Source organism: Apus apus, chromosome 1 (genome assembly GCF_020740795.1).
Source record: "Apus apus isolate bApuApu2 chromosome 1, bApuApu2.pri.cur, whole genome shotgun sequence".
Taxonomy (NCBI): domain Eukaryota; kingdom Metazoa; phylum Chordata; class Aves; order Apodiformes; family Apodidae; genus Apus; species Apus apus.
In genome coordinates, this window is record NC_067282.1 from 134081367 (window position 1) to 134105032 (window position 23666).

Consider the following 23666-nt stretch of genomic DNA (forward strand, 5'->3'; position numbering starts at 1 on the left):
GAATCCTACTATGCCAGGTGAATCCTCGGTGAGTTAGCTAAGCTGGATTGGTGCTGAGCTATATTTTTCAAGAGGTACTTCAGTGAAAGAGGGCTGTACCACCTATATAGTACATGGGAATCTGTATTAAAGACAGAGGACAGAATAACAACTGTAGAAATCACAGAAACACAGAATCACCAAGGCTGGAAAAGATCTTTAAGATCATCAAGTCCAGCCTATGACCAACACCACCACACTAGCTAGACCATGGCACTAAGTGCCACATCCAGCCTTTTCTTGAACACATCCAGGGATGGTGCCTCCACCACTTCCAATGTCTAATCACCCTCTCTGTGAGGAAGTGCTTCCTAATATCCAACCTAAACCTCCCCTGGTGCAGCTTCAGACCATGCCCTCTCGTACTATCACTAGTTGCCTGGAAAAAGAGCCCAGTCCCCAGCTGACTACAGCCTCCCTTCCGGTAGTTGTAGGGAGTGATAAAGTCCCTCCTGAGCCTCCTCTTCTCCAGGCTAAACATCCTCAGATCCCCCAGCCTCTGTTCATAAGACTTTTCCTCTAGTCCTTCCACCAACCTCATTGCTCTCCTCTGGACCCACTCCCGCACCTCAGTATCCCCCCCTTATCTTATAAGGAATGAAGATTTTCCCTGACCCTCCTTTTGGTTTTGATGTATTTATAAAAGCATTTTTTATTATCTTTACAGTGATGGCCAGATTAAGTTCTAGCATCTCTAACTCTCTTTCCACATGCCCTTACAATATTCTTAAATACTTCCTGATTCACTTGCCCCTTTTTCCGAAGTTGATACACTCTTTTTTATTTTTGAGTTCTTGTAACAGTTCCCTGCTCAACCAGGCTGGTCTTCTTCCCCGCTGGCTCCTTTTTCAGCACACAGGGAAGCCTGCCCCTGTGCCTTCATAATTTCATTTTTAAAGTAAGCCCAGCCTTCCTGGGCTTCTTTCGTTTTGAGGGCTGCTTCCCAAGGGACTCTCCCAGCCAGTGTCCTGAAGAGACCAAAGTCAGCCCTCTGGAAGTCCAAAGTCGAGGTTTTGCTAACAACCCTTCTAACTTCACCACAGATTGAAATTTCTATCATATCATGGTCATTATGCCCAAGATGACCTCCAACCACTTCATCTTCCACCAGCCCTTCCCTGTTCATGAACAGTAGGTCCAGCATAGCACTACCCCTGGTAGGTTCACTTACCAGCTGTAGCAAGAAGTTATCTTCCATACATTCTAGGAACCTCTTGGATTGCCCCCTTTCTGCTGTGTTGTACTTCCAGCAGACATCTGGTAGGATGGAGCATTCCTGTGATGGAGCATTCCTGTTGATGTTAAAAATCTGTGGCAGCCAGAGATAAAAAGTGATGGAGAGATCCAAATTAGTAGCATGGACAAAGAAGGTAGTGTGGGATGAATTAGCCAAACACTGTGTATAGGTTTTTTGGGTATATTTATAGCTGGGAACTTCTCCACAGTCACACATTCCCACAGAAAAGTAATTTTACTCACCCTGTCCCTGTGCATGTATTTGTCACCTTCCTACACTCATCCCCAGTTTTCATGCCAGCTTCTCACATAAAATAATCTTTTGAACTCTCCACTAATTCCTCTGCTATAAGAATCTTTAACAAGTTACCTCTTCAAAGATTACCTCTTTAACAAATGGATTAAAAATTAATTGGTTAGTGATATGTCAACTGTTATGATTGATAACCATTGTTGAAAGTGTTTTGAATCCAAGGACCCTGATCTGTAAGAGTAAAGCTCTGGTTCCATCAGGTTATTGATACAAATTCCCCCAAGTGATGGTTGGAGCAATCTATCATGCAGGTACCTCTAAAAGCTACAGATCATTAACAAGTTGGAACCAAATAACTCCATGCAAAAAAGTAAGCAGTGCAGCCTCTGAAATATAGTGTCAAAGGCCACAATGGAAGTGAATCTTCCTTTTGTTCCTTGACAGTGGAATATTCTGGCTAATTATTTATGCATTGACCATTTCCACCAGAACTCTCCAAATTGAAGTGCTTATAAACAGACTGCTCTTCCCAGTGCTAAATCCAGGGTGAAAATGAGGTGTCTGGAAAAATACAGCTGTTAAGATATCAAAAATAATCCATAGATGTCTTCTTTGTCAGGCTCATGACGTGGAAAATGATAATGATTTAGTAGTATTCCTTTGTCTGTGTCATTGATATGGCCATTTGGCAAATCATTGAAGTGGGCACCTGACAGGGAAGAATCAATAAATAGAAAAAACCAAGGGAGTTCTGACGTTAAAAAAATAATAATAAAAATCTCTGACCTTTTGCATTGACCTGTAGTTTTCTGGCATGTTGAAAAGATGCATCTGAAGAAAGGTTCAAGCCCTGCTTTCTGTGTGAGGTTTAGGAGAACAACATCTTAAGAAGGTTCCTGTCACCACACATTTGCTCAACTTTCGACCCACTCTCCAGGCAGAAAGGGAGAGGGATGGGAGAAAAAAAATCACAGTTTTAATACCAGCACAATTTGTGCATGGATTTTATTAACTTGTAGGTGAAGAATACTGCAAGTTTTTTTTGAGAAACCCAATCAGAAAATAAAATTGAATGTCATGGTGATATACAAGCACACACTCATACACGTGCGCACATAAACCTCTAAGAAGACAGCATAATTTCAAACAAAGGACTCAGAAAGGGAGTGGAACATTTTCTGATGGAAAGATACTAATAAAAAAAGTGATTCTTTCTGTATTTGTGCTGGAAGCAGGTAACTAAGTCCACATTGGATCCCAACATTTTAGCTGCAGGCCTGAAAGAACATGGAAATTGAGCATGAAAGGTATGTAAGTGATGGTGTCACAGGCAACTGGTTGGCATCTTATCATACATGCTGAGGGGGTGTCAGTCAGTAAATTATTCTTGGTTCAGGCCATATATAGGCTTAATTAAATTTGGATTCAGACTCCCATATGAATCCAGTCGTTTTTATTCTGGGCTATGATGGTGGTTTAACCGAGATGCCAAAAGTACAGAAAAACTTCCTACCAAAAATGGGAGGAGTAGGGAGGCTCATTATTCTCCAAAAATGGAAATTCACGTCTGAGCAGAGACATTAATCTAGCACAGTAGTGTCTAGTATGGTATGAGTTGGCCAACTTGGAAAGCTTCACTTTTCAGTATGAGCAGAAAACTTCCAATACGTGAAGACAGGCAGCCTTCTTAGGAATGCGTTACAACCATACTTGTGCTTAAATGCTATCAGCAGATCAATGAGGAGAACCATAAATGAATCCAGATAGTTTGCCTAAAGTAAGTACATTTCCATCTCATTTTTTGCCCTTCTTTCCTTCTGCCATTTCTTGCTGTGCTACTTTATGTTATCATTTTCCACTTTTTAAATTTATTTGTGTTGTTAGTTATGTATTTATTAATGCTTAGAAATATTAATGTATCAGGTTGACTGGATGTTTATTATTCCAACATCTGTGTATTTATTATGGGAAAATCTATCTTTACTGACTTGCATTGTATCCAATAAAAATAATATGGGGGAAAGAAAGGAATCATACAGCTGGAAACAATTTGGAGGGAGAAAATGAGTTGGAATTAGATTATTTTAAATATGATACAGAGCAGGGTACACACTTCATCGACAGACAGGCAGCAATTATCTTTGTCATAGCAGTAGGTGCTATGATTGGTTTAGGCATTTGTCAGTTATCAGGAACCTCAATTGTACAGTGGCTTTTGGACCTAACATGGAAAAAAATCTGTTTGGCTTTTTTTGTTGTTTTCATATAGCATGGTCCCAGAAAACAATGTCCTTTGAGCATTCAAGTAACTGGTCAGAAAGAAAGTTCTTTTCAGTAACTTAAACTGGATGTCTACATTGGTGCTAGGATATGGTAAAAAAACATCTCAATGTGAGAGGTGGCTTCTCAGGGAACTGGCATCAGCTTTCAACTCCTAGTGCAGCAGGCTGCCTGGGATGCCAAGAGAGGGGTGCACAGGATACATTAAATCAGCTGAAATCCTTACTGAGACTGTCTGTGAGTTCCAGAAGACTGCACAGGACCAATACAAACCAGGTCTTTATTACTTACATGGTTACCTTGGAGTGACTGCTGATGTCCACTTCATGAAATGCCATGTGGAGCCATTGCATTTGCAAGTATGACTCAGTTAAACTAGTAGATGCTATAAATGCCATGGCAAATTTAGTGAGCTGTGGCTTATGCAAGGATAGTTTTTAATAGAAGCACAGTGGTATATAAAAAGATGTATAATTCTTGTCTATTTAAAGAGAGAGTTTTCTCACTGTTAAGCTGAATTAAATAAAAAAATTACAACCAAGACTCACATAGTGAATGACACCCCCCTTCCCCAATCCATGTCAGCTGGGTAACTGACAGGCAGGCAGAGGCAGTTAGTAATGAGGAAAAAAACACCCAAATCTGAGGATGTGTGCTTGTTTTGCAGGAAAGATTTATCTGACTGCAAACATTCATTGCAAAGTCTTGTCTTAAAATGTCTCAAACAGTGCATTTCTTTTGCATCTGACGTGTTGTTGCTGGAAGTAGAAACAAAAATATCCTTAACCTTAAGGATATCTAGTGTATTTGTTCTAGCTTATTAGGTATATATTATTGCAGAAGGATTTCAGCTGTGTCAGTGGCTGTCTCACAGAGGTAGAAAGGCCGTGCAGGAACAGAGCTGGGCTATTCCACCTAAACACCCACACACTTCTGCTAGTTATGCTACAGGCAGTAAGGTAAGTGCTACAGGACATGGAAGCTGCCATGTGAACACAGTTTTTCCAGTGCAATTCTTTTTGATAGAAATTTAAACACTGGGGGGGGAAAGCTGTGAAAATCTACTAGTTACAAGGCAAAGCAAGTGAGAGAGCTATTTTAGTTTGCATTGTCAACTTTGGAGGAAATTAAGGAGCTGATTCAAATAGTTAATATTTTCTGACTGTACAAGGGTGGATAAGCTTTCTACTTTCACAAGTAGCAAAGCAAGACAGTAACCCAAACCAGAATAAGAAAATAAACCTCCCAGCTGGCAGCAGCTGAGGTTGGGAAGGATTGCTAAAAAAGTTATGAAACAACTACTGTGCTAAGAATTTATGTTATTTTAACTGAGGAGACAGCCTATTGTGAGAGTTGTAGGTTCATACTCTTCTTCATTTTAGTAGGTTTGTGTCACTTGGAGGTTTTTAGAAAAATAAAAATGTCTTTCTATTCTAAGTACAGTCATATTAAAGAAACATCCTATTTTGAGAGGATGGAGGATTTCCAGCTTAGTGAATCAATTTGAAAATTTGTGGGTGATTATTTCTCTGTGCTTTAAAAATTTCTTTAGATGCCAGAGCCTCATAATAATCCAGCAAGGTTAAATTAATATTTTCAAAACAAGTTACAAATTATAGACAAAAAGATGAATATGAATGGACAGTAACAACTGTAAATTATGAGTTGACAGTTTTGTTGGACTTTACTAGAAAAAAATGTTGCTTTGCCAACTTAATTTTATCATCTCTATCTATTTTTGTCTCCCTATACAAGAAATGGCTAGCTTATATAATCTGTAGCATATAATAATTCCCAACCATGAGTAGAAAAAAATGTGTATTTCCCAGTTTACATTCTCTACTCCCCTGTCTTTTTATAAGGTACTACTGCCTAGCTCAATGGTATTTTCTTTTACCTCAAAGGTCATGACTTTTAAGAAAAAAGCAAGTAATCTTAAATTAGAACATTATTGTTGCCATTTAAATATTTACCTTTTTTGGCAGCAGGTTTGCTTTAAAAAGCAGGCATCCTTATTCTAAACATAGTATTAATATGTTAATACAATTACTTCATGAACTCTGCGTGCCTGGATGTGAAACGATCGATGTTGACCTGAGTGACATCTGGAATTTCTACTCTGAGGGAAGTGTTAACTTTTTTGATTTTTGTCTCATTCTGTCTTTAAGTTTCAAAATCAGTGTTTTCTTGGAACAGATGTTTTTCTGTAGACATTTTCAAACTAAAATACACTGATCTTACTGACTTTGACCAACTCCATTTTGGTTTGTTAGTGCACTTAATTTTAATAAAGTGCGTTGATGTAAATTGATGCAGGAAATGGTAACTGGGGTGACTCAAGTGTCTCTGTCTCATGAGCTCTGCCTCACATGCTCCCACGTGTATTCCAAGCTATATGATTCCACATCACATCCCACAGCTTGATTTGAGACATCACATCACACTGCCTTTGTGTGACCTCAAACCTCAGGTTAACAAAAACCCATTTTGCTCTGAAAAAAACAATGACCTGACATGGCGATGCAGTTCAATGCTTTGCCTCAGTGGTTCAAAACTAAGTGGAACTGGTTTTTATTAAATGGAAGAGCTTCACTTACATGTTGATGTGGAAAAGAAACATTTTTTGGAGAGGGGTGAGTACTTATGGTTTTGGCACTCTGCAATAATCCTAATAAATATGTAATTAGCTGTAATGGGAAAGGGTACTGTTACGTATAATGTGGCCTTACAGGCAGAGTATGTAATGACCTGTAACTCTGACCATCTCCTGCTCAGCACTGGGCAGAACAAAAATCCTCCTTTTGTCTTGCTTTTAGCTTTGTCCTTAGCTACTCAGGAGAAAATTTTCCATGTTACTTTTCTGGTCTGTCTTGGGATGAGTCAGAGGTCCTGTGGAAAAGATAGGATGCAAATTCTAGGCTATTATTTAATTGAATACTGTACCAAAATTTTGACTCAACAGGCCTGACTTTGCATAGCAACATGAAGTTTGGTATTTACCATTTCAAGTGAGGCACTTGGAAGTAAGGAATGTTCCTGTAACGTGACTTTTTTTTTTTTTTTACATCACTTTCTAATAAAATTGCTGGCTACAAATGATCCATAGCATGCTGACTCAATTAGTTACTTTCAGTGTCCCAGTCCTATTGGTCAATGACTTACAATGTAATGCACACTTGAAAAAGGAAGGCAAATAACACTTCAAGCTGACTAAAGTGGTGCTGGGCTTAATCCAAAATGACAGGGGCCAAATTCTGGTCCTACTGCAGTAAGTGCAAATTTTGCCACTGCTTTCACCACAGCCAGGATTTTACATCCAGTGAGAAGGCTCCTGGCTTTTGGGTACAAGCTGAAGTTCAAACTGGAGCTGAATTTTACAGCACAGACTCAGCTAAAACCTGATTAGTTAAATGGAAATCAACTATAAAATATTGGATTTTTAAAGTACAGAACAACTTTCCAAACAGGCAGGTGCTGCCAAATCTTGCCACTGCCAGGAAAGTTCTTCCTGTATGATAACAGGTAGCATGGGACAGCAGCTGACCTGCTGGAATGTGACCCTGTAATAACTTGGGGTTCTAATGACTTTGGAGATTCCTTGAGCTTTACTACTGCGGTTAGCTATGTTGTCAAAATCTGTTCCCTAGAATTACAGATGATAGGTTTGGTCATCTAGTTCAACCTCTACATCAAGCAGGACAGGCTAAACATAACATTAGACTTCAGAGTGACATGTGTAGCAGCATCCCTCCCTTTCCTCCTCTGTTCTTTGGGATACATTCTGTTTGGTAAACCATACGTTTCTAAATTGAAAAGCTTGAAATGCACAGAGAAGCATTTACAGACACTACCAAAAACTCAGCTTCTTCTTCTTTTTTTTTTTTTTTAATCTGTACATTTTGGTTTGCAAACAAATGTTTTAGCCTTTGGCTTAGATCACTGATCCATGCAGTTTGCTGTCTTACTTCTAGTCACGAGCAATTTCTTTTTCTAATGAAGTGGCTGGCATATTCCAAAATATTACTTCTGACAAATATCTTATTTTCTAATTGATAAAATTTTCTTCCTGAGCATCGTGCCTAGCTTTTTTGCATTGGATTAAATTACCTGTGACTGTAGTTTATTTCTTGCTGAATATCATATGTCCATAACTTGTTACTGATATGAGTCAAAAAGAAAGAAATAAAGCAAGCAAGGAAGAGGACTATATCATCTATTATTCGGAGGCTTGAAAAAATATGTCTAACATGGGAGTGCTGAGGTAGCTGTTCTCTTAGGATTCAAATTGGCTGACAACTTTAGTCGTGCTCTTTTGACTCAATATGTGCTTCAATTTAAACCCTCAGTTTGAAGTTGTATTACAGTAAAAGAGGATTTGCAAGTGCTTCATTTTAAATGCATGCCCAAGTGTTTTGCTGAGTAGTGAAGTCATAGGGAAAGTCAGCATGGAAGATTGAGCTAACAATGGGTTCTTCAGCTAGTAAAAACTTGCACTGATCCAGTTTTGATCAGATTTGGCTTATAAAAATGGGGCCTATCGGAAAGCTGGAGAGACTTTTTACAACAGCATGTAGTGATAGGACAAGGAGTAATGGTTTTAAGCTGAAAGAGGGTAGATTTAGCTTAGACATTAAGAAGATATTCTTCACTGTGAAGGTTGTCCAGGGAAGTTGTGGATGCTGCCTCCCTTTAAGTGTTCAAGGCCAGGTTGAGCTTTGAGCAATCTGGTCTAGTGGGAGGTGTCCCTGGCCATGCAGGGGGGTTGGAACTAGATGATCTTTAAGGTCCCTTCCAACACAAACCATTCTATGATTCTATTATTATATTATTAGGATTTAAGTGGATCTAGGAGACAACTTCTAGACACAAGTGCAATTTGTTGCAATCTGTAATGCTGTCTCCACTGCAAAGGGTTGACATCTGATTTCTGAGACTGCGACAGAAAGATAATTGCTAAGACTTAACCAGTGTCAGTGTAAAATGTGGGCTTGTATGACTGAGGATTCCTTAAGTAGTCTCCTAGATCAACAGACACTGACTGAGTTACTGTAGACTGGAAAGCTCTATTCAAGTTGATAAACCAAAAAAGTTTACTCATGGATCATCATTTGTTTATAGATGTCCACTCATTTCTTCATGACAACATGGAAATGTATTTTCTCTCTGACTAAGTTTCCATCCATCCTGTTCAGAATAGGTCTCCACTGACTGTCCCATCTGACAGGGTTGATGCAACCTTGCAGTTTCTGAGGGGATTAGCACAAGAGGTAGCAGTGGTTTCTGCCTCTATTGCTGAACTAAAGGATCTCAGACAACAGAAGCAGAAAAATGGGAAGCCCCTTCCTCAGTTCTTTCCTTTCGCCCAGTTCTACATCACATAGCTCTAGTCATTTGCATGAGATGTCTAAAATAGTAACCTGGACAGCCTGTGTTCCTTGTATGGTCAAAGAAGAGAGAGAAACACTTTCAGAGGGTGATTTGGACCTAAATTTGACTGCATGACTGTCTGGAGGTCTCCTGTTGATGATCCTGGGAGCTTAGACTCTCTAATTAGGTATCAAGCATGTTAATATCTAATTTTGGTTTGTCTGTGAAATTTTTCCTCCTCCGCATGTATATGTCTCAGGGGAGCATCTGGTCCTCTCATAAAGTCATACCTGCTTACCCCACATAGCACACATGGCAATTTGATCTTCATTTAAAGTCCTACTTATTCTACTACTCACTCACTAGTAGTACCTGCATAATTTATCTTAGTTGATGACTTTCAGACAGATACTGGGAAAACAAACAAACAAACAAAATAATAGAATAATAGAGTTGTTTCTGTTGGGAAAGACCTTTAAGATCATCAAGTACAACCATTAACCTAGCACTGCCAAGTCCACCACTAAATCATGTCCTTAAGCACCACATCTACATGTCTTTTATATACCTTCAGGGATGATGACTCAACTGCTTCCCTGGGCAGCCTGTTCCAGTGCCTGACAACCCTGAAGATACTTTTTCTAATATCCAATCTAAACCTCCCCTGGCACAACCTGAGGCCATTTCCTCTTGTCTATGACTTGTTACTAGGGAGAAGAGACTGGCCCCCACTTTGCTACAAACTTGTTTCAGGTTGTTGTAGAGAGTGTTAAGATTTCCTCTCAGCCTCCTTTTCTCCAGGCTAAACAACCCCAGGTCCCTCAGCCAGTCTTTGTAAGACTTGTTCTCCAGACCCTTCACCAGCTTCGTTGCCCTTCTCTTGACATGCATCAGCCCCTCAATGTCCTTGTAGTGAGGTGTCCAAAACTGAACACAGGATTTGAGGTGCAGCCTCACTGGTGCCGAGTACATGGGGACAAGATCACTTCCCTAGTCCTGCTGGCCACACTATTCCTGATACAGACCAGGATGCTGTTGGCCTTCTTGGCCACCTGGGCACACTGCTGGCTCATGTTCAGCTGACTGTTGACCAACACCTGCAGGTCTTCCTCTGCTGGGCAGCTTTCCAGTCAGTCTTCCCCAAGCCTGTAGTGTTGCATGGAGAGGTTGTGACCCAACTGCAAGACCCAGCTCTTGGCCTTGTTGAATATAATACAATTGGCCTTGGCCCATTTCTCCAGCCTGTTCAGATCCCTCTGTAGAGCCTTCCTACCCTCAAGCAGATATACTGCAACCACAGGCATAACTCTACCACTGCTATTTGGAAATTTAAGAACAAGTGGGAGTCCAAAATTACCACCAGATGGTGCACCTTTTTAGCAAGTGACGGAGACATGTTCCACAAGAAAGGGTAGCCACAGCCTCCAGTAACCCGTCAAGTTGCTTCCCCTGCTGTTTATTCTCAGCTGTGATATAAATTGAATGTGTTTGGAACATGGACCTGCTGGTTATACTATTCAGTTACATTTAATACAGAGCATGTTTTCAGTCTCCATGATGGAAGCCTGTCAACTGCCTGGCGAGAGACATGAGCAAGTGGGAAAGAGCAAGCAAATCTACAAAGGAATGTAAAGGGAGAAGGAAAAAAAAAGAGATGGGATGGAAGCAGGAAAAATCAGTAATGGCAGATGGGAATGAGCAGGCTCCGAAAGCAGAAGTGATCAGCACAGAGTATCTGTGTGTTGCTGTTTCATTACCTTGGGCTGGTTCTGGCTATTAAAGTTAGATAGCTGGAAGAAGGTTGAGGTCAAGCCATTTCTGAAGGATAATCTTGATGTTTAAGTCCATATTTTGGAAAACTGCCAGCGCCAGTATCCCAGGCAAAAGGCATGGAATATTTTATTAACTTCATAGCAAAGGTGGTGAACTTTCCTAAACAGTGAAGTGGTTTTTATTCTCTAACTGCTTCTCATTCCTAAGCGCTTGTGGTATTCCACAGTCCAAGCAAGATTAGTGCAAGTTGATAAGCCTGTATTTTCTGCCATACTTCTCAAATGTCCCAAGACCACGTGATTCTTTCAGCTAGACTTGCTGTAAATCAATACATTATCCAGTGTAGGAGACAAGTAGGTCTCTTTTCGCATTCTACTTGCTTTAAAGAAAAATCTAAAGTATTATGTAGGTTCCTGGCAAGCTGCTTTCATGAACATTACAATATTGAGGCAGAAGAAAATATTGTGAGTCTCTCAGTCCTTTGCATAGGTGTGTGTTATACTGCTTTCTATTGTTTTGGCATATGTTAAAGGATGTGGTCAATAGAATTTAATATATTGCTAGTGAATGATTAATTAGAAAGGTTGTTATTTTCATTACAACTTGACCAGTAAAGAAATACCTGAACAGAAATTTCCTCTGATCAAAGGGTGAAAATGTTTGCATATACTTTAACCCAAGAAGTGTTCATTCTGAATGGATAAAATAATTTTTCCTTCTCCTTGTCCAAGCTGAGAGGAAAGGGACACTTAGGAAGCTCACACAATTTCCTTCCTATCATTTTTTACATACCCTGTGGCTCCTACTTCAATATCAGAATGATCATTTTATGGTTTAACTATGGATCAGGAGATAAGGGGCTTGGACTCTGTTGTGGCCTTGGGCAAGTCACTTCATACCTCGCTGCCTGGAGACTAAAGATTACTAATTTCAGTGGGGTATTGAAAGGTTTAATTAATGTGGACTAACCTCCACTTAAACATTTGTGAAGTACTCTGGGATCCTCAGACAAAAATGGTTGCTGTTAAGGTCTTCTTATCCAAACAGGAAGCAAAGGACAGAAATGTCATGGAGGGATTTGTTCTTCTAGGAAGTAAGTCCAGGCCTAAGAAAAGACAGTACTGAAAAATCTCAACAGAATAGGCCAGGTAAGATTATTAGCTCAGTTTGCATAAGAAGGAAGTTTGGAAACTTTAGGCAGTTGTCCACAAAGACCCTAAGGTCAAATTTCACAAGGACAAAATACATACATGGTCAGTACTTACGGGTACTATTAAAGAGGAAGAACAAAGCCCACAGGAAGAGTATCTGCTGGTTACTTACTGTACACTCACTGTATGTGTGCTGTGATTCTTTGCATAAATCTTCCTGTCCAAGGCACTGTTTTTCCAGCTACTGCTGCACAGTAACATCCTGACACCAGCCATGGGGCTTGAACACATTTTCCTGCCTTCCCTTTCTTTTTGTCCTTGCTGTCTCCCATTTTCTTTTACTTCGACAGTTTGGTAATGCTGAAAACAAATTCCCTTCCCTTTTGTTTGCTTTTCCCTTGTCCATAGATCAACCATGTTGCTTTATTACAGACATTTCAGTTATTAACTATAGTATAAACAGAAGCTCTTAGCAGGAGCGTTAGCTGGGATTTCCCTGCCCTCTTACACAACCAACATTTCTGCAGTGCCACTTTCTTGTTTGTTTTCAGGGATTAGTGGCAATATTCCACACACTGCTGACATAATGAGTCATAATCTTTGCTCAAAGGCAGCAAGACACTGATTTTTAAAAGACCCTGGACTACTGTGCTACTAGGGATGGGCATGGAGAATTTGAAAGGCAGCAGACTGCCCTCAAATCTGGGCGGCGGTAAGACTGCTGATGGGTTTTACACCCAGTAAAGTATTTCTGTGGATATTGTGTCTTGCTCAAAGTTTAAATCAAAGTGTCTGCAAGGAATATCTCATATAGCATCATGTGCATGCTGTCAGTTTGTGTTAGCCAGAGGAACATTACATCATGTGATAGTCAAAAACACTGCTTGGTCCCATATAGCCTAATCTGAGACTTTTCACGTGAAACTTTTGTTTTGTTTTGGTTTTAAGACATTTGCCTTTCTAACTGGTCTGTTTTAATTAGAGCTCAACCTGAACCACAAACGATAGATTTGAACTTTCCCAGAGTTCAGTGGTGTTCAGATCTGGCTTTTGGTTTGGCCCATTGCAAAGATAGGGGTCAGCTTCAAAGTTCAGATCTGGAAACAAGCTGCTACAAAGGAGGGGGCTGAAAAGATTATTTAATGTGACCCACACCTCATTTTAATGGTGGATTTGCAGTAGAGACACTTGCTAGTGTTTTCTAGATGTACTTTTACATAAGCAGAGTCTCAAAGACTGGTGTTAATACCACTCTATCAATTTAAACACTCTTGTATTTATACTGCAGGAAGGGTATTGTCCTTGCTTTCCTGGTGACAAAGCCTAGATCCTAGTCTGAAGCTTGAGTACCTTAAAAATCTATGAGTTTTGCTTCTGATCTTTCTTTGAAATTCATCCTTTGATTCTAGGATATTGCACTTAAAAACAGTGGAAGCTCTTTGTGGGGTAGAAATTTGATCTTTTTATCCTCCTAACATTTAGTTTTTTCAGTTGAACTCACTGAGCCAGCATCCACCGCTTTGTCAAGTTCTTGCAGGTGTGGATCAGCATCTTAGGGTGACCTTGCTCACTACCTGGAAAAACTTTAGCTTAGCACAACACAAATAATAAATAACAACGACTAGCCTACCAGAGAAGATAACCTGACTGGTGGGTTTTAACTGGACAGGTTCAGATTAAACACTGATTCAGTATCACTAATGAGTCCTGAGAAGATTCATATAATTATTCTTCATTTTTGTGAATCCTGTCACTCCCCAACTCCTGTCAGGACCAGCAGTTTCAGAGCTGAAAAAAAAAAAAAAAGACTTTGCTCTTCTGATGCTTCCAGACTCATTTTGCAAACCAGAGAGGTTTGGACCAGAATCTAAACTTTGTGTATTTATCCAAAACCGTCTGAGCTCTTTACTCTTTTAAATTTCTTTCATATGTGTGCTTTGTGCCATGTCTTGCTCGCTGGGGTTACAAACTTGACTACCAGGCAAAGACTCTTTAAACACCAAGAAGTGCAGACATCATTACTTCAGCCTAGCTCTCCACCCAGAAAGATTGTCAGGCAAGTCAAACGTATCAGAAATGTGAATGCAGCCACACAAACAGTGTGAGCATTTGGAAAATATTTAAGAAAATTAGAAAGCAACTTTCAACCAGCCTTTCCACCAGAACTTTCTCATTTGCTTTCCACAAAATCTGAGCTCTGACAGGGGTTACCAGTGACTTTATGGGGTTACTGCCCAGCTGTATGCCCTGGAAGATGTGATCTCTGTAGTGAAATTAGCAGAGTGGAACACAGGCTCATACTGACGATCTGCAAAACCAGCTGCTCCATTGCAACCACCAAGGAAGAGCTGGTTTGGGCTGGACTGTAAGCTAAAGCCAATGATGCATGGTCCTTCTGCTACCATTGGAGATACCAAGGGAGTGGTAACATCCTAAACAGCCACATCAAAACTCAGCACGGCTCACCTGTCAAGCCCCACCTTGCCAAGAATGCACCAGAGAAACACATTAAAGCCTCATACCTGAAGGACTAGCAGTGAATCACTGGTGATAGTACTTATATTGTAAGTTTGCTTGTGAAATTTGACATAACAAGTTGGTCCTCTGAGGTGTCTTGCCAGGCACCAGAAGCCATGCCAGGAATGTATGTGATCTGTCGGACAACCTCAATGAGCCATACAAAGAACTACCCTCCAGGAGACAGACAAACTGCAATTCCCAGCATATGCAATGAAAAACCTCTCTGCTATGTCCCTGTGCGGAATTTTACAAAAATAAGGCAACATTCTGGTGCACTATTTGACACAAATTCTTTTTCCTTTTTTGCCAAGTGTGGGAAATAGTCTTTTGTCTATGTCTATACAGTTTTGAAGAATATCTTGAGGCTACCTTGAAGAGCAGTCACTGGACAAGATGAAAGCATACCAATTTCTATGCCTGGAAAGTGCTATCCCACTGTCCCAGGCACACATGAGCTGTTTCTCCATGACTGTTTTCTTTGTCTGAAATGCTTTTCAGAGGCCCCAGCCTGGCTTTCAGTGTTTCTGAGGTTGGGTAGTACTTCCTCCATATTCATTGCTGTTACCACAAAAGGGTGTGTAGACAGAGGTATTTCTAGATTTCATTATTTCATAGTTATTTGACATAATACTCCTCTTGGATAGCTGTCATATAGTGCAAGCTACAACGTGATGGATGGCTAAGCTATTTTATTTCTCTGGATTTAGATTGGAAATCTGACACATAATTTAAATAAATACTTATTTATTACATCCTGTCTAGACCAAGCATATGCCCTAATATATGCGATTCATAATAAAAAATATCACTGCTCTTCATAAACCTCATTTTAGAAATGCCACGACATAAGTACAATTAGTACTTTATTTTATATAAAATAATGATAATTCTGTACTTGATAGAATCAAGTTAAATTATGTTCTGAAAAAAACCCTAGAAATATACACCAGGAGAAATTATGTTCTGTTCAGTAGAATATCTTTATCCTAATCAGTGAAACCAAAAGTCATCTTCTGGATTTTAATGTAATTAAATCTTTTTTCCCCAGTCAGAATATAAAACAGGATAATGGACTGATAGTGGAATATTTTAAGGGTGGGATCTCCTTTTCTAAAACCACCATTATACCCTCAGCAATTACACTCAGATGACTGCTGCCAGCATAATTGGAAAGGCTCACTGTGCAGGGAAATCTGGCTTAACTCTCTGATGGGATAAGTTTAGATTCTCTCCTTTTCTTTGCATTTTCTTCTCCCACTTTTGGGACTTCCCCATGCATCTCAATAGCTTCTGGAAGGCTTGCTTTTTTGGTGTCTAACTCTCTCAGTGCTTGGTAAGGCTGGATTTCCACACCGGCCACATGGAAAATACTGAGTGGATCTGAAAGACAGACTTTAGATCCAACATCCCTTAGCAGATTCAGCTCTAGGTGCCTAGTTCTTGCCCTATTCATTTTGTATACCATAAGCATTGACATTCAATCTGAAAACAGAACCTCATGCAGGCAAAATATCTTGGGCTAGGCTTGCTTGCTACTGTTCTTGCTTTGTGTGTTTTCAAAAGGAGGTCTCTAGATTAATACACACATATATATTTTTACATATTTTTTTTTTTACATATATATATTTTTACATATATATATATATATATATATATATATAAAAATTTGGTTTGCTAATATAAGAAGTGAGTATGAGAAAAAAGCCTATGCTGACAAATAGGAAACCCCAGATTTTAAGATCCTGCTTAAAGCTGTGCATGTCTTACTAGTAGTCAAGAAATGTCATCAACTCCAAATGGGGACATGAAAACATTTAGTATCTCTCTGAAACAGAAACACAAGCAACCTCAGCAAAACTTCTGGCAAGGCACTTAAATTAGTTATTTTTTCAAATTTAAAGTAAAGGAAGTTTGTGGATCTAATTCTATGCAGGTATGACATGATGAGAGGTGAATGCAGAGTGTTAGGAGTGGGCTCTAAGTGCTGTGTACTTCTCTGGTAGGCATGATGATGCTGAGCACTGCTGTGTCCAAATCCCTTTATGGCTCTGGTAGTGGAAGACCAGTTCAATACTGTGCTAGAAAAGTATGTGGAAGAGCAGAGCAGAGAATTCCCAGGCCCAGGACCTGCTGCTACTTTCTTGGAGCTCTCCTGTTCCACTATTGAACTGCATGGGCATCCTCCCTGAAAACAGGGTTGACTTTGTGTTTCAGTTGTTGAATAAGAAGTCTACAGCTATATTCCTCTGTGGCTTTCTGGCAAAGGGAATCCAACAAGAGGACAACAAATAATCTGTAGGGATAAATGTCTGAATCTCCTTGTGCTCCTGTGAAAGAGAGGTGATAGTGTATCTCTTCTGTTGCCCTCTCCAGCTGAAAGACACATCTCCTTAAGGCAAGGACTACCTGTTGCATGAACAGATTTGTGCCTAACACCAATTTCACTTAGTATTATCTGTAATTCAGTAATTATGGTAAAGTGGTACTGGTCCACTAATAGCCTCTGCACAATATATTGAGGTAAGATTCATGATTTAACTAAACCGCCTCAAGAAATTCTGAAGCAAAAGCTGAAATTGCATCTGCAAAGTACACAGACACTGGCACTGACAGACACCCACCCACCCTCAGACGCTCTGGTATGTCCAGGTACAGGACTTACTGCTTGCAACTACTTATAATTCTGTCAACCCTTTAAAAGGTGTTATTATTTAACATGTTCCTACAGCAAAGCACAGGTATGCACAGTGATTTACAAAAGAATACGACATGACCACTGCCCTCAGGGACTTGATATCTAGATTAGAAGTGACATAAGATAATACAGGAAAAAATGACTTCATGCAAATGGCAGTGCAGATTTCTTTTTAAAGAGATGATCTTCAACACGGTGCAGTTATGTCAGGCCACTAAATGATTGAAATGTGTTAATTAAAATATTGACCCAGCAGAGAGTTCACTGAGAAGGTCTGATTCGGCAAGGTGATAACTTCTTAATATTCATGAGCATTGTAGTAAGGATGACAGAATATTTGTGAAATTGGATCCATAGCAAAGTCAAATGTAATGACAGAATCATACAATAATTTAGGTTGGAAAGATTCTCTATTGACAGCCAAGGAGAATATCTATTCTGAAGTGATTGACTCACTAAAGGCTTGAGCTTATTAAAATCCACACACAGGAAAATATCAGTGACTAAAATGGTTTGGAAGAAACCTACCCTGTTGATGTATCCCACTTCATTGTTTGTGAAGTTGACTTGAAAAAAAATGTACTTTAAAAATGTTGTAGTATTATCCTCCATTTTCCTGACAGGTTCAGAATGGATATTTGTTTTCTGCTGGCTTGGGGGGTTTTTGGATTTTTATTTTATTGTTGTTGTTGGTTTTGTTGGTTTGTTGGTTTCATTTGGTTGGGTTTTTGGTTGGGTTTTTTTGGGGTGTTTTTTGTTTTGTTTTATTTTAGATGATGTGGCAAGCTTATTTTCTATTTTGAAATCAGAGTGAACAACATTTCCCTTGCTGAGCACTACACAGGTATCTAAGAAACCTTTAACAGGCTATACCATAGTGCAAGAAGACAGTCAAGTTAAAAACTTAAAAAAAAAAAAAAAAAAAATGTGCCCACATAGCTGTAGATTCCCTTCCCTTTTTCTTTAGTGTTTTTGGTTGTTTTTTTTTTGTTTGGTTTGGTTTTTTGTTTGCTTGTTTTGGTGTGTTTGTTGTTGTTTTGTTTTGTGTGTTGTTGTTTTTAAATTCTCCTTTTGAAATGTCCTTTAAAAACAGAGACCATCATGCATTGGCAAATCCTGCACATAAGAGCTGTTATCATGAACACACATGGAGGTGACTGAATAATTTAAAACAACATCTGTTTCCTTATAGTCCCATTTAATCTAAGGACATTAGCATAGTTTAGGACCCATTTTCTCTCAGCTGCCTTCAGGAGTTGATGCTTTCCAACAAAGGGTGCAGAGAACTTTTTAAAACCACAGTACACTTAAAGATATCTCCAGCTGAGCTTTCACATATTACGATCTATCAAACCACTAGTCATCATTGAAAAGGAAAAGCACCAAACATTCAGCGGGGTATCATTAAGTCCCACAATGGGACATCAGTAGGTCCAGAGGAGAACACAGGCAGGAGACAATCTCTCTTCTCCAGCTATTGCTTCCCACATACTACTTTGACAGTATCAGCAGTAGCATTGTGAAAACACAGCCAGCTGTGACACTGCACAGGCTTTTCTCAATGGTACAGTGTATCTGGGAACTACCCCCTCATGCTTTGTGAACTGTGTATTTCTCAAGCTATGCTCTTGTGCATTCTCTAAATGAGTGCTTAGCACCATGTTCTGATTAAATCTTGACAAAAACAAGCAGTGGAGCTTTGGGAGCAAAACTTGATTTCCCCATTTTCTGTAAGAATGAGATGCAGATTGCTTGTTAAGGCTGAATTAGGAAGAAATATCTGCTACAACAAATAAAGTTTGGGGGTCTCCCCTGTAAAAATTTCATAGTTCTCAGGGCACTTCTAAACATCCTTTCAAAGATCACAACTAATTTATTAACAGGAGCTGTCCCAGAAAACTCCACCAAGAGACACAGTGCCAAAAGGCAGTCAAAAACACAAAAGAATTATGCTCACTTTGGAACAGAAATGCTGACTATTGTTTATGGTTGCCAGGAGTGAACTGAATATGTTTAGGGGGTAAATTAAGTAAAAAAAACCCCTATAAATTGTTGGAAGTGTCATTACAGAAACCACTGAGGAAAGTAATAACAAGCCTTTAGAAAATAACCATGAAACTGGAAAAATGCTTGAAAAAATGTGAAAAGCAGAGACATAGTAAATAGTTGTGTTTTTTTTTAATAGAGATGCTTCCAAATGTATATAAATAGTGACAGTAAGAAGCTGCAAAAAGGCAAGTGTGAAATAAATCTGGCTCACGTACAGCCCATTCTAAAAGAAAATTTGACAAATCCACATGAACAACATCAAACAATCCAGTTGACAGATTGATTCTAGACTGATGGCCAAAATTCTGGCACCTCCAACTACGAAAACTTGGTGGGAGTCTAGAGATGAAAAATGCTGTACAAGAGAAGAATCTGTAAGTGTGCTGTTATGTCATAGCACTACACATTCTCGGTTTTGAAATCTGCAATGTTCTGCCCCAAACAAGTGTAGTCAGAAACAGATATTTTGAGCAGTCCAGGCAGAAGGCTTGGAAACAATGTGCAACTCTTGCTCTAACTGTATCTGGATGAAGCAAAACTAAACAAGACTATTTCAATTAGACCATAATAGGGGGTGGGGGGAAAATTAGGGAGGAGATGGAAAATTAATAAATATTCTAAAAAGAGCATTACCCAGCATGACCATCAGAAGACTCCACCAACTTTGACCAGAAAGTCATGCCAGAGTAACAGAATCACAGAATCATCATGGTTGGAAAGGACCTCTGAGATCACCAAGTCAAACCATCAACACAAAAAACCCCAAACAAACACAAATGCCCACACACGATCCATCAAAAAACACTCACAAAAAATCCCACCACCTTGGCCATTAGAGCGTGTCCTGAAGTGCCACATCTATACATTTATTAAATACCTCCAAGGGCGGTGGTATTCAGACTGCACCAGGTTCATCATTTGGGAGCACTTCTGAGCACAAGTGCTAGAAGAGGAACCTCATGGCCACAGTTTGTTTTACAATAGCCTGCACATTAATCATCCAGTTGGTACTTTGCCAGTGAGTGGAAGATGAAGAAAACAGCTGGTCCACTACTTGGTGGAGTGGACCCCCGAAGAGAGTGTAAAACAAGGATGATGTCAAGAAGGCCAAGCACTTCTTGCATCAGCCTTCACTAAAAAGGTCAGTGGTGAGCAGATGGTTATAGAACCAATGTAATCAACAGAGAAATACCATCTCAATGTTAGATAGAGGAAACTGTCAGCTGTCCTTCATCTCAGAACATTTAATGAAATTATTTTAGAGCCATTAGTCCTGGCAGCCATTAGCTCTGAAAACTTGGGGAGAACCCTAATTAACAAGAGTTTAAAAGACAAATGTATTGCCTTTGTCTAAGAGCAAAAAAGAGAGGAATTATAGGACCAACCAGTTTAAATTCAGTAAATGAAAAAAATATGTGAACAAAACCCATTTGTAAGCTCATAACTGAGAACAAGGAGATGAGCAACAGTTAATAAGGATCTGACAAGAACAAATCATGTTGAACCAATCTAATTTCCTTTTTTTGGCACCCAGGCCCTCAGAGGCTGAGAAGAAGCAGTTTATACCATATATCTTGGACTTAAATGAATCTTTCTCATTGCTTTATATGACTTTCTCATAAGGAATCTAAGGAAAAGCTAACCAAATGGGTGCATACTATCTGGAAATCAAACTCAGAGGACAGTTATCAAAATGGAAGTGTGTGCTAAAATGGGTTTTCTTTGTGATCTGTGCTGGATCTGGTACCAATCAGTATTATACCTTGACTTGACCAACGGAATAAGCTGTGCATGTTGAATTTACAAATTATGTCAGGCTGGGATGGACTGCAAGGGAGCTAGAGGAAGTCTGAGCCAAGATTTAAAATGTTGACCGAGAAATGGTCTGAAAAAGAAGGAAAAGGAAAAAAGAAAAGAAAGAACAGGCAAATCAGAAAGATAAATACACTGGGATCTATACGTGGGAATAATCAGATGCACAAATGCAAAAAAGATGGGAAACATCTGGTGTGATAGCAGCTGCACAGAAGACAACTGCTGAGTAAGAGTCAAAAATGTCCTGCTGTTGTGAAAACACCATGCTGGCATGAGAAAACAGGAGTGTAGCATGAGAGATGTATGAAGTGCTCCTTCTGCTCTAGCCTCGAAGAGGGAAGGCCTCAGCTGGAGCACCCTGTCGTATCTCTGGCACTGCACCACAAGGCACAGGCCAGCCCACTGGGAGAGCAGGGGGAGTGATTCTGAAACTCCTCTGCAAGGACTGATGATGGAACACATCTAGAAAGTGGTGGAAGTCTTTCAATATTTAAAGGCTGCTGCTAAGAAGTGAGTAATCAGTTCCTTAGCATCTGTAGAGTAAGAAGCAGTCGTTTGCATTCAGAAAGACAGTTTCAGGTTAATATTAGTAAGGTGTGCCAGTAGTGGCTCCAAGGCACTTGAACAGACTGTAGAATCCCCACCACTGAAGGTCTTTAAAAACAGGATAAATAAAAAGCTGTTGTGAAGGACACCTGTGTTATTAGCCAACATTAAGGTTGAAGGATGGACTAGATACCCTCCTGAGGTTCCTGCCAGCTCTGCCTTTCTACAGTGTTTTTTCTGCTTGTACAATGTGATTTTTATAGTTCTGACATGCAGCAATGACTAGAGTAAATTAGAGGGACAGATAAATTAATCCAATCCCTGCTTTTAGATTATAAATCAAGGAGCCCAAAATTAATTACACTGAGAAGGCAAATAGGGAAAGAATCTGCTCCAGTGAGAAAACTCTCACTGACTTGGATTGCCCTTGGATCAAATTCAAACAGAAGAGTCTGTACCATTTTTCTTGTGAATTGCTAATGAGTGTGTTGAATAAAATGCTAAATTACAAAGGAACTAAACTTGTCTGTAAAAGTCTTCATCCAACCCCACTTAGGGTGCTGTTGTCTGAGTTTTGGTTTACTCATCGAGATGTGTCTATTGTCTTTTGCCCATAAACAATGACTCAATGTGTCCTCTGCTTTCACTTGCAAAAGATGACTTGTTGAAAGGGAGAGGTTTGGCAAAAAATCCCCAAACTTCTGCCATGGTTCATTTCTTCTTACCACTGACCTATATTGTATTGTGTCATATAATCAATCTCATGTCTTGTGTAAGTACATGAGGAATATGTTTTGCTTAACAGCACCGAGTAGTATTTTTTTCTATCATTGTTGATCCAAGATTTAGCAAATTACTGGATAAACAGTGTCTATTCTATAGTTTAACACTTCAAGTTAAATCACAGTTGTAAGAGCTGACAGTCAGTGGCAGTCATTCATCTAGCTGCTGACAAAAGACACTTTAGAATGGTGTGTGGAATAGCCATATTTTCCTCTAGTTACTCAGAAAAATAGATGTATTGCTAATAACTATGAAATGATTAAATCTTTAACCCTGCACTCACAGCTGAATTATTAAGATTAGTATTTAACATACCTGATTCCCAGCAGATTGTGTTTACCTGCTGAAAATACGCAAATGAGAGTGTAGTAAACTATAGCAATTATGGAACTTGTAATAGTATCCACATCAGACAGTGCTAAGTTGCATACTCAGTTAGCAATCTAAAGCTTAGGAAGAGATGATACTGAAATTAGAAGTGAAGTATAGGCTGCTCCACAACTCCAACAACAGATAAAATGCTCCTCTCAACACATCTGCCAGAAATCACTCATTTTGGGAAGCTATGTTTCAATATCTGTCTGTCTGAGCAGCAGCTGCCTGCATTGCTAGGCATTAGAGCACTGTAAAAATACAGCCCTCAGTTAGAATGCAAATTAACTCAATCAAATGGCAACTCAGACCAGCAGACCACAGGCCAGACTTTTCTCATAGCCTTCCAGATTTCAAGAAGTGACCTTCAGCACCTTCATCAAAGACAAAAGGCTTAATTTCAATGAGTACTGGAGATGATCTCCTATTGGAGTCATTGGGTCAGAGAGTTATCAGATCAGACAGTCATCAGATCAGATAAAGTAAGATTTATGTTGCTAATTAAAACATTCATTCACTGTTTTGGGAATTAAATCAGAACTGTCTTCTTTGGCACCAAAGCAGGGATTGCTAAAAGGGAAATGGATGAATCCAAGGCTCGCACCAAAAAATGTCTTTTCCACCAAAATAACATCTCAACAGAATTATTCTGGTCTACACGACAGAAAACATCAAAAAGACAAACAAGAATTCTTCTTCTGAGACACAGACAGTGAGCATATACAGTGCCACATAGGCACTGGAAAAACAAAAATCTAGCTTCAACGTTGGGTGAAATGCCAAATCT

The 23666-nt window shown here is 39.5% G+C and overlaps 2 protein-coding genes across 8 annotated transcripts in view; one reads left to right on the plus strand and one right to left on the minus strand.

Annotated features, from left to right (window-relative positions):
- WNT7B (Wnt family member 7B) overlaps positions 1-23666 on the plus strand; it is a 98099-nt gene that overhangs the window by 59951 nt on the left and 14482 nt on the right. The window lies entirely within an intron of this gene.
- The window catches only part of ATXN10 (ataxin 10), a 237685-nt gene that overhangs the window by 6471 nt on the left and 207548 nt on the right, over positions 1-23666 (minus strand). For 3 of the 6 annotated variants that reach the window (XR_007888692.1, XR_007888690.1, XR_007888688.1), the window contains exons 14-15: positions 11918-12053; positions 1211-1348 (exon numbers count right to left, since the gene is read on the minus strand). The gene's annotated coding sequence lies outside the window, so the exon portion shown is untranslated. The remainder of the gene's footprint in view (positions 1-1210; positions 1349-11917; positions 12054-23666) is intronic. The other 3 variants (XR_007888691.1, XR_007888694.1, XR_007888693.1) reach the window with 1 other exon arrangement.